This window comes from Populus alba, unplaced genomic scaffold, assembly GCF_005239225.2.
Source record: "Populus alba unplaced genomic scaffold, ASM523922v2 scaf18, whole genome shotgun sequence".
Taxonomy (NCBI): Eukaryota; Viridiplantae; Streptophyta; class Magnoliopsida; order Malpighiales; family Salicaceae; genus Populus; species Populus alba.
Genome location: NW_027340131.1, coordinates 284,620 through 302,710, shown reverse-complemented (window position 1 = coordinate 302,710; position 18,091 = coordinate 284,620). Strand labels below are relative to the sequence as shown.

Sequence of the window (18,091 nt, the reverse complement as noted above, 5' to 3'; positions counted from 1 at the left end):
TTATGTCAAGGTGAAAAAGGGTACACTAATGGTGTAAGAATAAGTATAATATAAACTTAATATGGGACCTTAACGTTGGATACTAACATGTTTTATATTTGTTATCTTGTTCACTTTTAATACTTTGCTTGTTAAATGGTTAATCTAGATTTATGTTGTATAACACTTGGTACAACAAATACTTGGTACTTTCATAGCCCATACTGTATGGTATAACCGACACCTGAGCTATGAAAGGGACTTGATTTGTTGTTAACATAAGTTATAATCATGAATGCCTGCCAACATTTACAAGTATTAGCTTTATTCGAATAAGATAACTAATGTAATCATGTTAACAATTTATAATCTGATTGGAACCTCCTTTATGTGTGGTTTCCAATTGAGTAATAAGAGTTTATATTATACTTGTTTGAAGTACCATTAGTGGATCCTCTAACCTTGACATTCGTTTATATCATTGTTTAATCCTTACATTAATCTTCCAACTCAAAGTTCTCATTAATTTCTTCATCTACTTCTATTACCACTACTACTACTACTATTATTTTTATTATTATTGTTGTTGTTGTTATTTACATTCTGTAATATATCCCTTTGATCTTTTCATAAACTCAGTATATAGGCTGGAAACCTGTGACCCGATCTTTTGGATCATTCTCAGGTGTAACAAAGCCACGTACTGAGTATTATAATTATTATTATTGTTATTGTTATTGTTATTGTTATTGTTGTTGTTGTTGTATTGTTATTTATAATTTATACAATAACCTCTCTGTGATTCGACCCCGGTCTTGCCGGGTTATTTATTACTTCGACACTCCTGCACTTGGAAGAGACATCAAGCTTTTGGTCGTGTCAAGTTTTTTGGCGCCGTTGCCGGGGAGGTAAATTCTTGTATAAATTATAATATTTAATTTATTTTCTCTTTTCACTTTTCATTTTATTTAACTTTTGTTTTCTTTGTTTTGTTTTGTTTCTTTTTCTTCTATTTTCTTTTCTTGCTTTTATTCTCTTCTTACACGTGCATGAGAGTTTGGTCACGTACATTAAGTGGTAGACTTTGTAGGGTATCCTCATCATTTTCAGAAAATATGGCCGAAGAAGATAATCAATCACTTCATAATGAGAATAATGAGAATAACCGTATGAGAACACTTAGAGACCACATGAATCCCACAAGAACAAGTGCACCCTCATGCATAGTTTTCCCTCCTGATGCATCTCATTTTAATTTTAAGCCAGGCATTATTCAACTCTTTACCATCTTTTCATGGCTTAGACTTAGAAAATCCATACTTGCATTTAAGGGAATTTGAGGAGGTCTGTAATACCTATAATGACTCAAATTGTAGCATGAACACCATTCGATTAAAGCTTTTTCCTTTTTCATTAAAAGATAAAGCTAAAACATGGCTACAAAATTTGAGACCAGGATCCATTCGTGCTTGGGATGATATGCAACAACAATTTTTAAAGAAGTTTTTTCCATCTCACAGAACAAACTCTTTCAAAAGACAAATCATCACTTTCACTCAAAAGCCAGGAGAAACATTTTACCAATGTTGGGATAGGTATCGAGATTTGCTTAATACTTGCCCACATCATGGTTTTGAAACATGGAGATTGGTTTCACATTTTTATGAAGGTTTAACACCTAGAGATAGGCAAATGGTTGAATTGATGTGCAATGGAACCTTTGAAGATAAAGACCCTAATGAAGCAATGGAGTACCTAGACTTGCTAGCCGAAAATGCTCAAAATTGGGACACCACAGGTACTTATGAGGCACCAGGTAAAACTCAACCTCATACATCTAGTGGGGGTATGCACAACCTTAGGGAAGATCATGACCTCCAAGCCAAGTTTGCATCTTTAGCTAGAAAAGTCGAGGCACTAGAATTAAAAAAGAGTGGTCAATTAAAATCTGTTCAAGATATTGTGTGTCAAATCTGTGAAACAAATGAGCATGCAACCAATGATTGTCCAACTTTGCCTTCTTTCAAGGAATGCCTCCATGAACAAGCCCATGCTTTAAACAGTTTCCAAAGACCCAACCATAACCCATACTCACAAACATATAACCCTGGTTGGAGAAATCACCTAAATTTCAGTTGGAAGAGTGACAACAATAATACACAAACTTCACATCCACCGTTTCAAGCACACCATAATTTCCAAAATTCTCATGGATATGCACCTCCTTATGCTCCACCTCCTAGAAGAAATTTTGAGGAAACATTGCATGCATTCATTGAAAAGCAGGAGACAATCAACACTCAACTTGCTCAAAGCATGACTGATTTTAAAGATGCTCTTGCAAAATTAACATCTGCTCTCAGTTTCCAAGAGAAAGGTAAGTTTCCTTCTCAACCACAGCAAAATCCAAAGGGGCAATACCATGCAAATGCAAGTAGTTCTGGAAGCCAACACATGGATCAAGTCAAATCAGTCATCACTCTTCGTAGTGGTAAGGTTATTGAAAAACCTATTCTTGAACCTTGTGAGAAAGATGATGAGTCTATCTCTGAGGGTAAGGAAGGGGTTGAACCTGAACATTGCAAAGAAAAGGCTGATTCCCCGCCAGCACTTCCATTTCCTCATGCATGATCAAACAAAGGAAAGTTAGTCACAACTCTGAAATCTTTGAAATTTTCAAACAGGTAAGGATCAATATACCTTTGTTGGATGCTATTAAACAGGTTCCTTCCTATGCTAAATTTTTGAAAGATCTGTGCACTGTGAAGAGAAAATTGAATGTGAAAAAGAAAAGCCTTTTTAGCCGAACAAGTAAGTGCCATTCTTCAGAACAATAATGCTTTGAAATATAAAGACCCTGGTTTGTCCTACAATTTCTTGCTTTATTGGAGAACATAAAATTGAAAGAGCCTTACTTGATCTTGGAGCTAGTGTGAATTTACTTCCATATTCAGTTTTTCAGAGTCTCAATCTAGGTGAGTTAAAACCAACTTCTGTAACTCTTTTACTTGCCGATAGATCTGTAAAAGTGCCTAGAGGAATAATTGAAGATGTGTTAGTACAAGTCGATAAATTCATTTATCCTGTGGATTTTATTGTCTTGGACACGCAACCTGTTGAAGCATGTAATTCATTTCCTATTATTTTAGGACGTCCGTTTCTTGCAACTTCTAATGCATTGATTAATTGTAGGAATGGACTGATGAAGCTATCATTTGGAAACATGACATTGGAGATGAATATTTTCAACATTTGCAAGCAGCCCGGAGATGATAATGATTTACAAGAAGTAGATCTTATTGAAGAATTAGTTCATGATCAACTTGAATCTACTTTGAGTAAAATTGAGTTGGATAAATCTGAAGATTTGAAAATGATTTATTCTCAGGAAGAAATCACGGATGAAAAAGGCACCAAAAATATTGATGCCGATCTTTTGTCAAGAGTGACAACAGATTTGACATCTGACATCCCACCAATCGATGCTTACTCTCCTGACGAATCCTTACTTTCTCATTGTTCAATGCCTTGGTCTGCTAAAAATATCAATTTTCTTGCAACAGGAGATTTGCCAGCTCACTGGAGTATCGAAGACAAAGGAAAGTTTTTGAACGAGGTGAAGAACTTTTATTTGGATGACCCTTACTTATTCAAAAATTGTCATGATCAATTATTTCAAAAATGCATTCCCGACAATGAGGTAAGTGGTGTCATTAAACTTTGTCATTCTGAGGCATGTGGGAGTCATTTATCGTCAAAAAGGACGATTGCAAAAATCTTACAATCTGGATTCTATTGGCCCACCATGTTCAAGGACACACATGCATTCTGCAAAACTTGTGAAAATTGTCAAAAAGTTGATACTGGTCAAAACGTTTTGCCTTATAATTCTCGACTCCATTTATTTCCTGAAAAAAATAAGATCACAATGGAGCGGTCCATTTATTTTGAAACATGTGTATCCTTATAGGGCCCTTGATATTGAGAATCCAAAGAATGACAATGTTTTGAAGGTAAATAGACATCGTTTGAAAGCTTACTTTGATGAGTTTCCTAGTGAAAATGAATCCATTGGTTTGAATGATCTTGTAGATAAAGGTTGATTATTTTGTTTTTCTCACATTGTTTTGTGTTTTGTTGTATCTATTGTTTTGCTAGTCTCTCTTTCACCCCGGTTAAATGGCGGATAACGGTACTCCGTGACTTAAGTCGGTTCTTTCAGTTTCCCAAATAACTGATATCTGTATATATTTGTACAATTCTTAGCTCTTTCTCCCTTCTTTGAATCTCTTCTCCAATTCTCTTTTGAAAATGGACACCACTCTTGAAAAGTTGAAAAGGTATTTTCCCGCTTTGCCTCCAAATGCGATTAATAAAATTTATCGTGCTAGGTGTGAAAGATTACGGTTGTTAATGAATCATGGAATTCCTGAAGATATTCGCTGGCTAATTGAAGCAAAGGTCCGATTATCAGGTGAATCCTCCAATTCTTTCATTTCACACATGCCTGGAACAGGTAAAAGCACTTTTGCAAAGAAACGTCGTGCAAAACGACTGAAAGTCTGTCACAGATGTGCCAGATGGACTTGTAATGCAACATGTCATTCTTTAGGAATGGTATCTGTAAACCGTGAAGATAAGATACAATTCATTAAGGATGGCCTGAGTAAGGGGTCTTTAGATAATCTTTTATTGACCCTTGAGACGCATCCTAGTGGAGATGTGCATCGTGTAATTCATGATTTATGGCCACAATTCCATAAAGAACATGATCGACTTAGTCTTGGGAATCTGACTAAAAAAGACCCTGTTTGCCAGTTTTTAAGAAAACTGGATGGGAAGCCTATCCCCGACCCATAGAGGGCGTTTAAGTCGTTCTTGGACGTAAAACCAAGGGAAGATGTGAGCCACAATCACAACTACCTGTACATACATGCTTTTTCAAAATAAATAATTAATAAAGAGAGAGAGAGTTTGTGAGACTACAGCTGGCCTACATATAGGTGGTATGATTGCATTTTCACTTTTTCATCTATAAATTCTTCTCTTCCTTCCCTTCATTTCTACTCATCCCATATATTCATCAAATATAGAAGTGTGTAGAAATGGCAGGTTCCTCAAGTCATCATATAAGAAATATTTTGTGTTTTCGGTGGATCCAGTTCTGGGAAAGAAAAAGAGTTTTTAGAATCAGCAAATCATCTTGGTCGGGTACTAGCTGAGAGAAAGATTCATTTAGTGTTGGGGAGGTAGCCTTGGGTTAATGGGAGGTGTGTCAATGGCTTGCATTTTTAGGAGGCAGTCAAGTTTTGGGGGTTGTCCCCAAAGCTTTAGCAAATGGGACATCATTGGAAAAACAATTGGAGAAGAACTACAGGTCCAACAATGTCTGACCGACTGAATACCATGTTTAACCATGCTGATGCCTTCATTGCCTTACTAGGTGGTCTGGGCACATTGGAAGAGATCTTTCATATTTCATCTTGGGCCCAACTGCACATTCACCATAAACCCATAGGTTTGTTAAATGTTAATGGTTTTTATGATAAGTTGCTGTCTTTCCTTGATCAAGCTGTGGAACAGGAATTTTCTAACATCTTCGGCACGACGAATCATAATCTCTGCTGCTACTGCTGAACAATTGATTGACCAACTACAATCTTTCATCCCTGTCATTGATCCCTGCATGAGTCGTCTAGATTGGTCAACTAAGGAAAGCCGTAAAAAGCTTAGATTAGATTTGAGCCTTCATCTGTGAAACCTTGTGTCTTTTGGTTTTATTAATAGCATATTATTTTGTTTTTGTTACTTTTTATGTTTGTTTAAGTGTGTTTCAGGTTTGTCATTGTTCGCTGTTTCAGGTGATGTCCTCTATACTCTATCTTTCTACCTTCGAACATTGAGGACAATGTCTCGTTTTGGTTGGGGGAGAGGGTAGTAGTTTAAAAAAAAAAAAAAAATACTAACTTGCTAACTGTTTTTGCTATTATTAAAACCATTTGACAAAATTGTTATTAGGATGGCAGAGTATGGAATCAATTTTATTGACTCTAGAGACGCATCTTAGTAAGTTTCATTACCAAGGTCTATCATAATACTTCTTGAAATATTCAGGTTTACAAACTCTCACATTGTTATCACTTGATTCTGCTCCTATACTCATTTAACAAGTATTATTAAACCTTCATTTTCACACACACACTTTAACATATGATTGTGGGTTGCACATTGGATTATTACATTAATTATGTTCTTTTGTTGAAGGTAACAACTAAGGGAAAAAGGATAGTATATAATTTGCAAAGAAAAAAAAAAGAAAAAAAAAGAAGATAGTATTAATGATAATAAAACGTGGATAAGTTTGGTTTCGTAGCCTCCCTAACCTAAGCAATTAAGCCCGAAGGGGTGTTTTTAACACCTAATACCCTAAAGTCAACTGACTTGGGAGCTATTGGCCCAAAGCTTGTTACATGGGTTAAGGAGAAAAGCTTAAGGGAATCAAACATTGCACTATCTACGTATCAGTATCTGCAACCCGAGTTGTTAAGCTCGTAGGGGTGTCTCAACACCTAATGCCCTAAGACCAACTGGTCTGGGAGTCATTAGCCTAAAACTCGTTACATGGGTTAAAGATACATTGTGTTTTAAGTTGTATGTGTATATAAATAAAAAGAAAATAAAAAGATAAAAAAAAAAGAGAAAATAAAAAGAAGAAAAAAAAAAAAAAAAAAAAAGAGAAGAAAAAAATCCCAACCCAAGGAAGTTCACCTTAAACATTTGAACATAATATTGTTTTCTTCCAACAAAAGCCCCATCATCTATGTTTTCATTGAGCACACAAAAATAAGGTTTATTAATATCTTGTTTACGAAGTATGAAGCAGGAATATAAATTTAATGAGAGTTTGTTTATCTGGATAGATTAATGGAAGTTGAATGATGAATGCCTTGCTTTGTGGAACTTGCAAATTGTTTCTCTATTTTAACGCTTTAGATTACTAGGGACTAGTAATAAGCTGGTTGGGGGGTGTGATTAGTACTTAAAAGTGCATGTTTATCAAGGTTTTATATCATCATTTTGCACTTGAAGTATCAATAACTCCTTAACTAAAGCATGTTTTATAATAACAAGTTTGATATTATAAGATACCTTAATTTATGGTAAATGCTCATTTTAAATGTAGGACTATCACATAAATAAAAGGATTGATTGATGAGTTTAAGCATTGAAAGTTAAAGGACAAAGAGATGGCCAAACTTAGAAAAGAGAAGTCGGTGCAGTCCAAACCGGAACATTGCTCGGTAATTGGATCATATCTGGAGCTCTAGATTTCGGATTTAGGTCCACTTTATATGGATGGAAAGGTAAGACAAAAAGCCTACAACTTTCATGAGGAGCCCAAGATTTGAAAAGGTCGTTTTGAAGTCCAAATTGAAGGAACAACGAAGAAGTCCGAAGCTGTCCTGCAGCCCAAACACTATTTAGTGTTCAGCCCATATCTTGAGTTCTAGAAGTCCAAATGACCTCATCTTTTTTTTGTTGGAAAGCTGAGACAATTTCCTAGAACATTCTTGAGGATTCTGGGTAAATTATGATGTTAGCAATGACGTCTTGATCAGACAAGAAGATAAGGATTGTTATCTAGTCAAGATGTGGCCACCCACTCATCAATTAGTCAACAAATCAATAGTTCCAAATTTTGGCCTATAAAAGGAGGCACTTACCATGTATTGAGGCATCTTGGTTTCCAGATCAAGATCATGCTCTTGCTTTCTCTCTTTGTATTGCTTATGTTTTTCTTTCATTAATATCAAGTTTATGCACTTCATTTCCTTTCTTTTACTTAGTTAACTTCTTTCTCATTTATGTTCTTATCTTGTCTATTTATGTTTCTTTCTTTCATTATGTTTAGCTAAGTTAATTATGTCAAGGTGAAAAGGGTACACTAATGGTGTAAGAATAAGTATAATATAAACTTAATATGGACCTTAACGTTGGATACTAACATGTTTTATATTTGTTATCTTGTTCACTTTTAATACTTTGCTTGTTAAATGGTTAATCTAGATTTATGTTGTATAACACTTGGTACAACAAATACTTGGTACTTTCATAGCCCATACTGTATGGTATAACCGACACCTGAGCTATGAAAGGGACTTGATTTGTTGTTAACATAAGTTATAATCATGAATGCCTGCCAACATTTACAAGTATTAGCTTTATTCGAATAAGATAACTAATGTAATCATGTTAACAATTTATAATCTGATTGGAACCTCCTTTATGTGTGGTTTCCAATTGAGTAATAAGAGTTTATATTATACTTGTTTGAAGTACCATTAGTGGATCCTCTAACCTTGACATTCGTTTATATCATTGTTTAATCCTTACATTAATCTTCCAACTCAAAGTTCTCATTAATTTCTTCATCTACTTCTATTACCACTACTACTACTACTACTATTATTTTTATTATATTATTGTTGTTGTTTGTTATTTACATTCTGTAATATATCCCTTTGATCTTTTCATAAAACTCAGTATATAGGCTGGAAACCTGTGACCCGATCTTTTGGATCATTCTCAGGTGTAACAAAGCCACGTACTGAGTATTATAATTATTATTATTGTTATTGTTATTGTTATTGTTATTGTTATTGTTGTTGTTGTTGTATTGTTATTTATAATTTATACAATAACCTCTCTGTGATTCGACCCCGGTCTTGCCGGGTTATTTATTACTTCGACACTCCTGCACTTGGGAAGAGACATCAAGCTTTTGGTCGTGTCATCTAACATTTTTAATAGATTTTGGTGCTGGTAAGTTGGCAATTAACTCGATTTTAGATTTGTCAACCTCAATTCCTATTGATGAAACAATGTGACCAAGAACAATACCATTCGTTACCATAAAATGACATTTTTCCCAATTCAGCACAAGATTCTTCTCTTCACACCTGTTCAAAACCTTTTCCAAGTTATTTAAACAATCATCAAATGAATCACCAAAAACAGAAAAGTCATCCATAAAAATTTCAAGAAAACGTTCAACCATATCACTGAATATGCTAAGCATGCATCTTTGAAACGTGGCTGGTGCATTACATAATCCAAAAGGCATCCTTCGATATGCAAACGTACCAAATGGACATGTGAAAGTAGTTTTCTCTTGATCTTCAAATGCAATTTCAATTTGATTGTAACCTGAATAGCCATCTAGGAAACAATAAAATTCATGACCTGCAACTCTTTCTAGGATTTGATCCATGAAAGGTAAAGGAAAATGATCTTTTCTAGTCATTGAATTAAGTTTCCTATAGTCAATGCACATGCGCCAACCAGTAATAGTCATAGTTGGAATTAACTTATTCTTCTCATTTGTTATCACAGTAACTCCAGACTTTTTGGGTACAACTTGGGTAGGACTTACCCATTTGCTGTCAGAAATAGGATAAATGATTCCATTATCTAGAAGGTTAATGACTTCATTTTTCACTACTTCTTTCATATTAGGATTAAGCCTTCGTTGCATTTCTCTAGATGGTTTAGCATTTTCCTCCAAATAAATCTTGTGTGTGCAAATCAAAGGGCTAATTCCTTTTATGTCAGCTATGGTCCATCCTAATGCATTTTTGTGCATTTTCAGAGTTTGTAATAACTTACCTTCTTGATGAACATTAAGTTTGGAAGAAATTATTACCGGAAAAGTTTCATTTTCTCCCAAAAATGAGTATTTGAGATTAAATGGTAATGGCTTCAAATCGGGTTTTGGTGGTTGAACACTTGAAGGTATGGACTCAATTGATCGTGGTGGCAATTCCTCAATTTTCGGTCTCCAACTATTTGCCTTTGACTTTTCCTGAAAATAAACCATTTGCAAATCTTCAGATTCATTAAACTCAGTTTCACTGGAAGAATTTTCAAATTGATCATAGATTAATTTTTCAATAAAATCTACTTCCTGTAAATCATTATTATCTCCAGGTTGCTTGTAAATGTTAAAAACATTCATCTCCAATGTCATGTTTCCAAAAGATAACTTCATCACTCCATTCCTACAATTAATTAATGCATTAGAGGTTGCAAGAAATGGACGTCCTAAAATAACAGGAATTGGATTGCATGCTTCAACAGGTTGTGTATCCAACACAATAAAATCCACAGGAAAGATGAATTTATCAACTTGTACTAACACATCTTCAACTATTCCTCTAGGCACTTTTACGGATCTATCAGCAAGTAAAAGAGTTACAGCAGTAGGTTTCAACTCACCTAGATTGAGACTTTGAAAAACCGAATATGGAAGTAAATTCACACTAGCTCCAAGATCAAGTAAAGCTCTGTCAATTTTATGTTCTCCAATAAAGCAAGAAATTGTAGGACAACCAGGGTCTTTATATTTCAAAGCATTATCATTTTGAAGAATGGCACTTACTTGTTCGGCTAAAAAGGCTTTCTTTTTCACATTCAGTTTTCTTTTCACAGTGCACAGATCTTTCAAAAATTTAGCATAAGACGGTACCTGTTTAATAGTATCTAACAAAGGTATATTGATCTTTACCTGTTTGAAAGTCTCAAAGATATCAGAATTATGATTGACTTTCCTTTGTTTGGTCATGGCATGAGGAAATGGAAGTGCTGGCGGTGAATCAGCCTTTTCTTTGCAATGTTCAGGTTCAACCCCTTCCTTACCCTCAGAGATAGACTCTTCATCTTTCTCACAAGGTTCAAGAGTGGGTTTTTCAATAACCTTACCACTACGGAGAGTAGTGACTGATTTGACTTGATCCATATGTTGGTTTCCGGAACCACTTGCACTTGAATTGTATTGCCCTTTGGGATTTTGTTGTGGTTGAGATGGAAACTTACCTTTCTCCTGAAAACTAAGAGCAGATGTGAACTTTGCAAGAGTATCTTTTAGATCTGCCATGGTTTGAGCATTTTTGAGTGTTGATTGTCTCTTGCTTTTCAATGAATGTATGCAGTGTTTCCTCAAGATTTCTTCTAGGAGGGGGAACATAAGGAGGTGCATATCCATGAGAATTTTGAAAATTATGGTGTGCTTGAAATGGTGGCTGTGAAGTTTGTGCATTATTGTTACCATTCTTCCAACTGAAATTTGGGTGATTTCTCCAACCAAGGTTGTATGTTTGTGAGTATGGGTTATTACTTGGCCTTTGAAAACTATTTAAAGCATTGGCTTGTTCATGGAGACATTCCTTAAAAGAAGGCAAAGTTGGACAATCATTGGTTGAGTGTTCATTAGTTTCACAAATTTGACACACAATTTCTTGAACAGATTTTAACTGACCACTCTTTTTTAATTCTAGTGCCTCAACTTTTTTAGCTAAAGATGTAAATTTGGCTTGGAGGTCATGATCTTCCCTAAGGTTGTACATGCCTCCATTAGATGTATGAGGTTGAGTTTTACCTGGTGCCTCACACGTGCCTGTGGTGTCCCAATTTTGAGCATTTTCAGCTAACAAGTCTAGGTACTCCATTGCTTCATCAGGGTCTTTATCTTCAAAAGTTCCATTGCACATCAATTCCACCATTTGCCTATCTTTAGGTGTTAACCCTTCATAAAATTGTGAAACCAATCTCCATCTTTCAAAACCATGATGAGGACAGGTGTTAAGCAAGTCTTTATATCTATCCCAACACTTGTAAAATGTTTCTCCTGGTTTTTGAGTGAAAGTGGTGATTTGTCTTTTGAAAGAGTTTGTTCTATGAGAAGGGAAAAACTTCTTTAAAAAACTGTTGTTGCATTTCATCCCAAGCACGAATGGATCCTGACCTAATATTTTGTAGCCATGTTTTTAGCTTTATCTTTTAATGAAAAAGGAAAAAGCTTTAATCTGATGGTGTTCATGCTACAATTTAAGTCATTATAGGTGTTACAAACTTCTTCAAATTCTCTTAAATGCAAGTATGGATTTTCCAATTCTAAGCCATGAAAAGTGGGTAAAAGTTGAATAATACCTGGCTTAAAATTAAAATGAGACGCATCAGGAGGAAAAACAATACATGATGGTGCACTTGTTCTTATTGGATTCATGTGATCTTTAAGTGTTCTCGCACGATTATTCTCATTATTCTCATTATTCTCATTATTCTCATTATGAATTGAATGGTTATCTTCTTCGGCCATGTTTTCTAAAGAAAATGAGGATTTCCTAGAAAGTCTACCACTTAATGTACGTGTCCAAACTCTCATGCAAGTGCAAAGAAAAGAAAAGAAAAAGAACAAAAATTAGAAAAACAAATAAAAGTAAAAACAAAAGAAAATAAAAGAAATATATAATTTATACAATACTTACCTTCCCCGGCAACGGCGCCAAAAACTTGACATGACCAAAAGATTGATGTCTTCTCCCAAGTGCAGGAGTGTCGAAGTAATAAATAACCCGGCAAGACCGGGGTCGAACCACAGGGAGGTTAATTGTATAAATTATAAATAACAACACGATAACAACAACAACAATAACAACAATAATAATAGTAATACTAAGAGTAATAATAATAATACTCAGTACGTGGCGTTGTTATACCTGAGAAATGATCTAAAAGATCGGGTCACAGGTTTCCAGCCTATATACTGAGTTTATGAAAATATTAAAGAGATATATTATATAATATAAACAGATTTCTGATGCGAATGAACAAGGCAAGACCAACAATGTCAGGATCCTTGATCAAACACAGAGCATACTTAACGTACATATAATATAACAAGAATGTAAATAATAATAATAGTAGTAGTAATAATAAAGAGAGCTTTGAGAGGTAAGGTTGATGTAAGGATTAAACAATAATAAAAAACAAATGTCAAGGTTAGAGGATTCACTAATGGTATTTCAAATAAATATAATATAAACTCTTTTTATTACTCAACTGGAAACCACACACACAAAGGAGGTTCCAATCGGATGATTTATCTTTATTAGCTCATTATAAATTGTTAACATGATCATATTAATTATCTTATCTAAGTAACACCATACTTATAAATATCATCAGGCATTCATGTTGCTAGTTTATGTTAACAACAAATCAAGTTCCTATCATAATAATGATGTCGGCCGAAAACTATGAAGGATCAAGCATTTGATGTACCAAGTGTTATACAACACAAATCTAGATTAAACATTAAGCAAGGTATTAAGAATTAGTAAGATAAATAGATAAAACATGTTAATAACAATCTTTCTTGGATATAAACATTAAAGTCCATGTTAAGTTTATATTATATCTATTCTAACACCACTAGTGAAACCTTTTCACCTTGACATAATTAACTTAGCTAAACATAATGAAGAAGAAAAACATAAATAAACAATATAAGAACATAAACATGATATAAGTTAACTAAGTATAGGAAAGGAAATGAAAAAAAAGCATAAACAAGATATTAATATAGCATGAAAGAAAAGTTGAACATTACAAAGAGAGAAAGCAAGAAGATGATTTTGATCTGAAAAATAATATATAAATACATGGCAAATGCCTCCTTTTATAGGCTAAAAATTAGAACTATTGATTGGTTGACAAACTATTTAGTTGGTGGCCAACCATTGATTTGGTGGCTGGTTTTTGACAATGTTGGCTGCTGGTTCTTGACATTATTGGCTGGTTATTGATATTGTTGGCTGGTCAAAACGTCATTGCTAACATCATAATTAGAGCCCTTTGTTCCATTAAAGCTGTGGGCAATTGTCTTAGCTTTCCAACAAAAAAAAACAGAGATCATTTGGACTTCTAGAACTCAAGATATGAGCTGAAAACCGAACAGTGTCCGAGCTGCAGGACAGGTTCCGACTTCTCCGTTGTTCCTAAGATTTGAACTTGAAAACGGCAGATTTGAGTCTTGGACTCTTCATGAAAGTTGTAGGTCTATGTCTTAGCTTTTCGATTCATATAAAGTAGACCTAAATCCGAGTTCTACAACTCCAGTTATGATCCAATAACCGAATGGTGTTCGAGTTTGGAATTGAACCAGCATCTCTTCTCTTAGCCTAGTCCTCTTTTTGTCTCTTCACTTTCAATAGTTAATCACATCAATAAATCCTTTGAATTGTGAGTTATACCTGCATTCAAAATAAACATTTACCATAAATTAAAGATATATTATATTATCAGACTTGTTATTATAAAACATGTTGTAGTTAGGGAATTTAATGATACTTTAGTGCAATACGATGATATAAAACCTTAATGAGAATGCACTTTTAAGTACTAATCAATCACCGACTCAAAGCGTTTCGCCGTTTGCGGAAGAAATTCTGATGTAGAACAAGTAGCCGAAGCATACATGCTCAAGAGGGATCACCCAAAATTCAAAGGCAACTGAATTTCGGCAACCTGGGCATCGAAGTCGGAATGCCGCGAAACTCACCGAGTCAAAGCGTTTCGCAATTTGCGGAAGGAAGTATAATGTAGAACAAGTAGCAGAGGCATACATGCTCAAGAGGGATCACCCGAAATTCAAAGGCAACTGAATTTTGGTAACCGGGGCATCGAAGTCGAAATGCCGCGACACTCACCGAGTCAAAGCGTCTCGCCGTTTGCGGAAGAAAGTCTCCTGTAGAACAAGTAGCAGAAGCATACATGCTCAAGAGGGATCACCCGAAATTCAAAGGCAACTGAATTTCGGTAACCGCGGCATCGAAGGCAGAATGCCGCAAAACTCACCGAGTCAAAGCGTTTCACCATTTGCGGAAGGAAGTATGATGTAGAACAAGTAGCAGAAGCATACATGCTCAAGAGGGATCACCAGAAATTCAAAGGCAACTGAATTTCGGCAACCGGGGCATCGAAGGCGGAATGCCGCGAAACTCACCTAGTCAAAGCGTTTCGCAGTTTGCGGAAGGAAGTATGATGTAGAACAAGTAGCTAAAGCATACATGCTCAAGAGGGATCACCCGAAATTCAAAGGCTACTGAATTTCAGTAACCGGGGCATCGAAGGCGGAATGCCGCGAAACTCACCGAGTCAAAGCGTTCCACCATTTGCGGGAGGAAGTATGATGTAGAACAAGTAGCAGAAGCATACATGCTCAAGAGGGATCAACAGAAATTTAAAGGCAACTGAATTTCGGCAACCGGGGCATCGAAGGCGGAATGCCGTGAAACTCACCGAGTCAAACGTTTCGCCGTTTGTGGAAGAAAGTGTCCTGTAGAACAAGTAGTAGAAGCATACATGCTCTAGAGAGATCACCCGAAATTCAAAAGCAACTGAATTTCGGTAACTGGGGCATCGAAGTGGGAAGGCCGTGAAACTCACCGAGTCATAACGTTTCGCCGTTTGCGGAAGAAAGTCTGATGTAGAACAAGTAGCCGAAGCATACATGCTCAAGAGGGATCACCCGAAATTCATAGGCAACTAAATTTCGGAAACCGGGGCATCAAAGTCGGAATGCCGCGAAACTCACCGAGTCAAAGCGTCTCGCCGTTTGCGGAAGAAAGTCTCCTGTAGAACAAGTAGCAGAAGCATACATGCTCAAGAGGGATCACCCAAAATTCAAAGGCAACTGAATTTCAGCAACCGGGGCATCGAAGTCGGGATGCCGCGAAACTCACCGAGTCAAAGCGTTTCGAAGTTCGCGGAAGGAAGTATGATGTAGAACAAGTAGCAGAAGCATACATCGCTCAAGAGGGATCACCCGAAATTCAAAGGCAACTGAATTTCAGCAAACGGGGCATCGAAGGCGGAATGCCACAAAAATCACCGACACAAAGCGTTTCGCCGTTTGTGGAAGAAAGTCTGATGTAGAACAAGTAGCCGAAGCATACATGCTCAAGAGGGATCACCAGCAATTCAAAGGCAACTGAATTTTGGCAACCGGGGCATCGAAGGCGGAATGCCTCGAAAATCACCGACTCAAAGCGTTTCGCCGTTTGCGGAAGAAAGTCCGATGAAGAACAAGTAGCCGAAGCATACATGCTCAAGAGGGATCACCCGAAATTCACAGGCAACTGAATTTTGGTAACTGGGGCATCGAAGGCAGAATTTCACGAAACTCACCGATTCAAAGCATTTCACCATTTGCGGAAGGAAGTATGATGTAGAACAAGTAGCAGAAGCATACATGCTCAAGAGGGATCACCAGAAATTCAAAGGCAACTGAATTTTGGCAACCGGGGCATCGAAGTCGGAATGCCGCGAAACTCACCGAGTCAAAGCGTCTCGCCGTTTGCGGAAGAAAGTCTCCTGTAGAACAAGTAGCAGAAGCATACATGCTCAAGAGGGATCACCCAAAATTCAAAGGCAACTGAATTTCGGCAACCGGGGCATCGAAGGCGGAATGCCGCGAAACTCACCGAGTCAAAGCGTTTCGCAATTTGCGGAAGGAAGTATAAGGTAGAACAAGTAGCAGAAGCATACATGCTCAAGAGGGATCACCTGAAATTCAAAGGCAACTGAATTTCAGCAACCGGGGCATCGAAGTCGGAATGCCGCCACACTCACCGAGTCAAAGCGTTTCGCCGTTTGGGGAAGGAAGTATAAGGTAGAACAAGTAGCAGAAGCATACATGCTCAAGAGGGATCACCCGAAATTCAAAGGCAACTGAATTTCGGCAACCGGGGCATCGAAGTCGGAATGCCGCCACACTCACCGAGTCAAAGTTTTTCTCCGTTTGGGGAAGAAAGACTGAAGGAGAACAAGTAGCAGAAGCATACATGCTCAAGTGGGATCTCCCGAAATTCAAAGGCAACTGAATTTCAGCAACTGGGGCATCAAAGTCGGAATGCCGTGAAACTCACCGAGTCAAAGCGTTTCGCAATTTGCGGAAGGAAGTCTGATGTAGAACACGTAGCAGAAGCATACATTGCTCAAGAGGGATCACCTGAAATTCAAAGGCAACTGAATTTCGGCAACCGGGGCATCGAAGTCGGAATGCCGCGAAAGTCACCGAGTCATAGTGTGTCGCCGTTTGCGGAAGAAAGTCTCCTATAGAACAAGTAGCACAAGCATACATGCTCAAGAGGGATCACCCAAAATTCAAAGGCAACTGAATTTCGGCAACCGGGGCATCGAATTCGGAATGCCGCGAAACTCACCGAGTCAAAGCGTTTCGCAATTTGCGGAAGGAAGTATAATGTAGAACAAGTAGCAGAAGCATACATGCTCAAGAGGGATCACCCGAAATTCAAAGGCAACTGAATTTCGGCAACCGGGTCATCAAAGGCGGAATGCCGCGACACTCACCGAGTCAAAGCGTCTCGCCATTTGCAGAAGAAAGTCTCCTGTAGAACAACTAGCAGAAGCATACATGCTCAAGAGGGATCACCCAAAATTCAAAGGCAACTGAATTTCGGCAACCGGGGCATCGAAGTCGGGATTCCGCGAAACTCACCGAGTCAAAGCGTTTCGAAGTTCGCGGAAGGAAGTATGATGTAGAACAAATAGCAGAAGCATACATCGCTCAAGAGGGATCACCCGAAATTCAAAGGCAACTGAATTTCGGCAAACGGGGCATCGAAGGCGGAATGCCACGAAAATCACCGACTCAAAGCGTTTCGCTGTTTGCGGAAGAAAGTCTGATGTAGAACAAGTAGCCGAAGCATACATGCTCAAGAGGGATCACCAAAAATTCAATGGCAACTGAATTTCGGCAACCTGGCATCGAAGTCGGAATGCCGAGAAACTCACCGAGTCAAAGCGTTTCGCAATTTGCGGAAAGAAGTATAATGTAGAACAAGTAGCAGAGGCATAAATGCTCAAGAGGGATCACCCGAAATTCAAAGGCAACTGAATTTTGGGAACCGGGGCATCGAAGTCGGAATGCCGCGACACTCACCGAGTCAAAGCGTCTCGCCGTTTGCGGAAGAAAGTCTCCTGTAGAACAAGTAGCAGAAGCATACATGCTCAAGAGGGATCACCCAAAATTCAAAGGCAACTGAATTTCGGCAACCGGGGCATCGAAGGCGGAATGCCGCGAAACTCACCGAGTCAAAGCGTTTCGCAATTTGCGGAAGGAAGTATAATGTAGAACAAGTAGCAGAAGCATACATGCTCAAGAGGGATCACCCGAAATTCAAAGGCAACTGAATTTTGGTAACTGGGGCATCGAAGGCAGAATTTCGCGAAACTCACCGATTCAAAGCAT

General features: G+C 37.3%; 1 pseudogene; it reads left to right on the top strand.

Annotated features, from left to right (window-relative positions):
- The first annotated feature begins 11,595 nt into the window (after positions 1-11,595).
- On the top strand, positions 11,596-11,706 carry LOC140955190 (small nucleolar RNA R71; annotated as a pseudogene).
- The last annotated feature ends 6,385 nt before the right edge of the window (positions 11,707-18,091 follow it).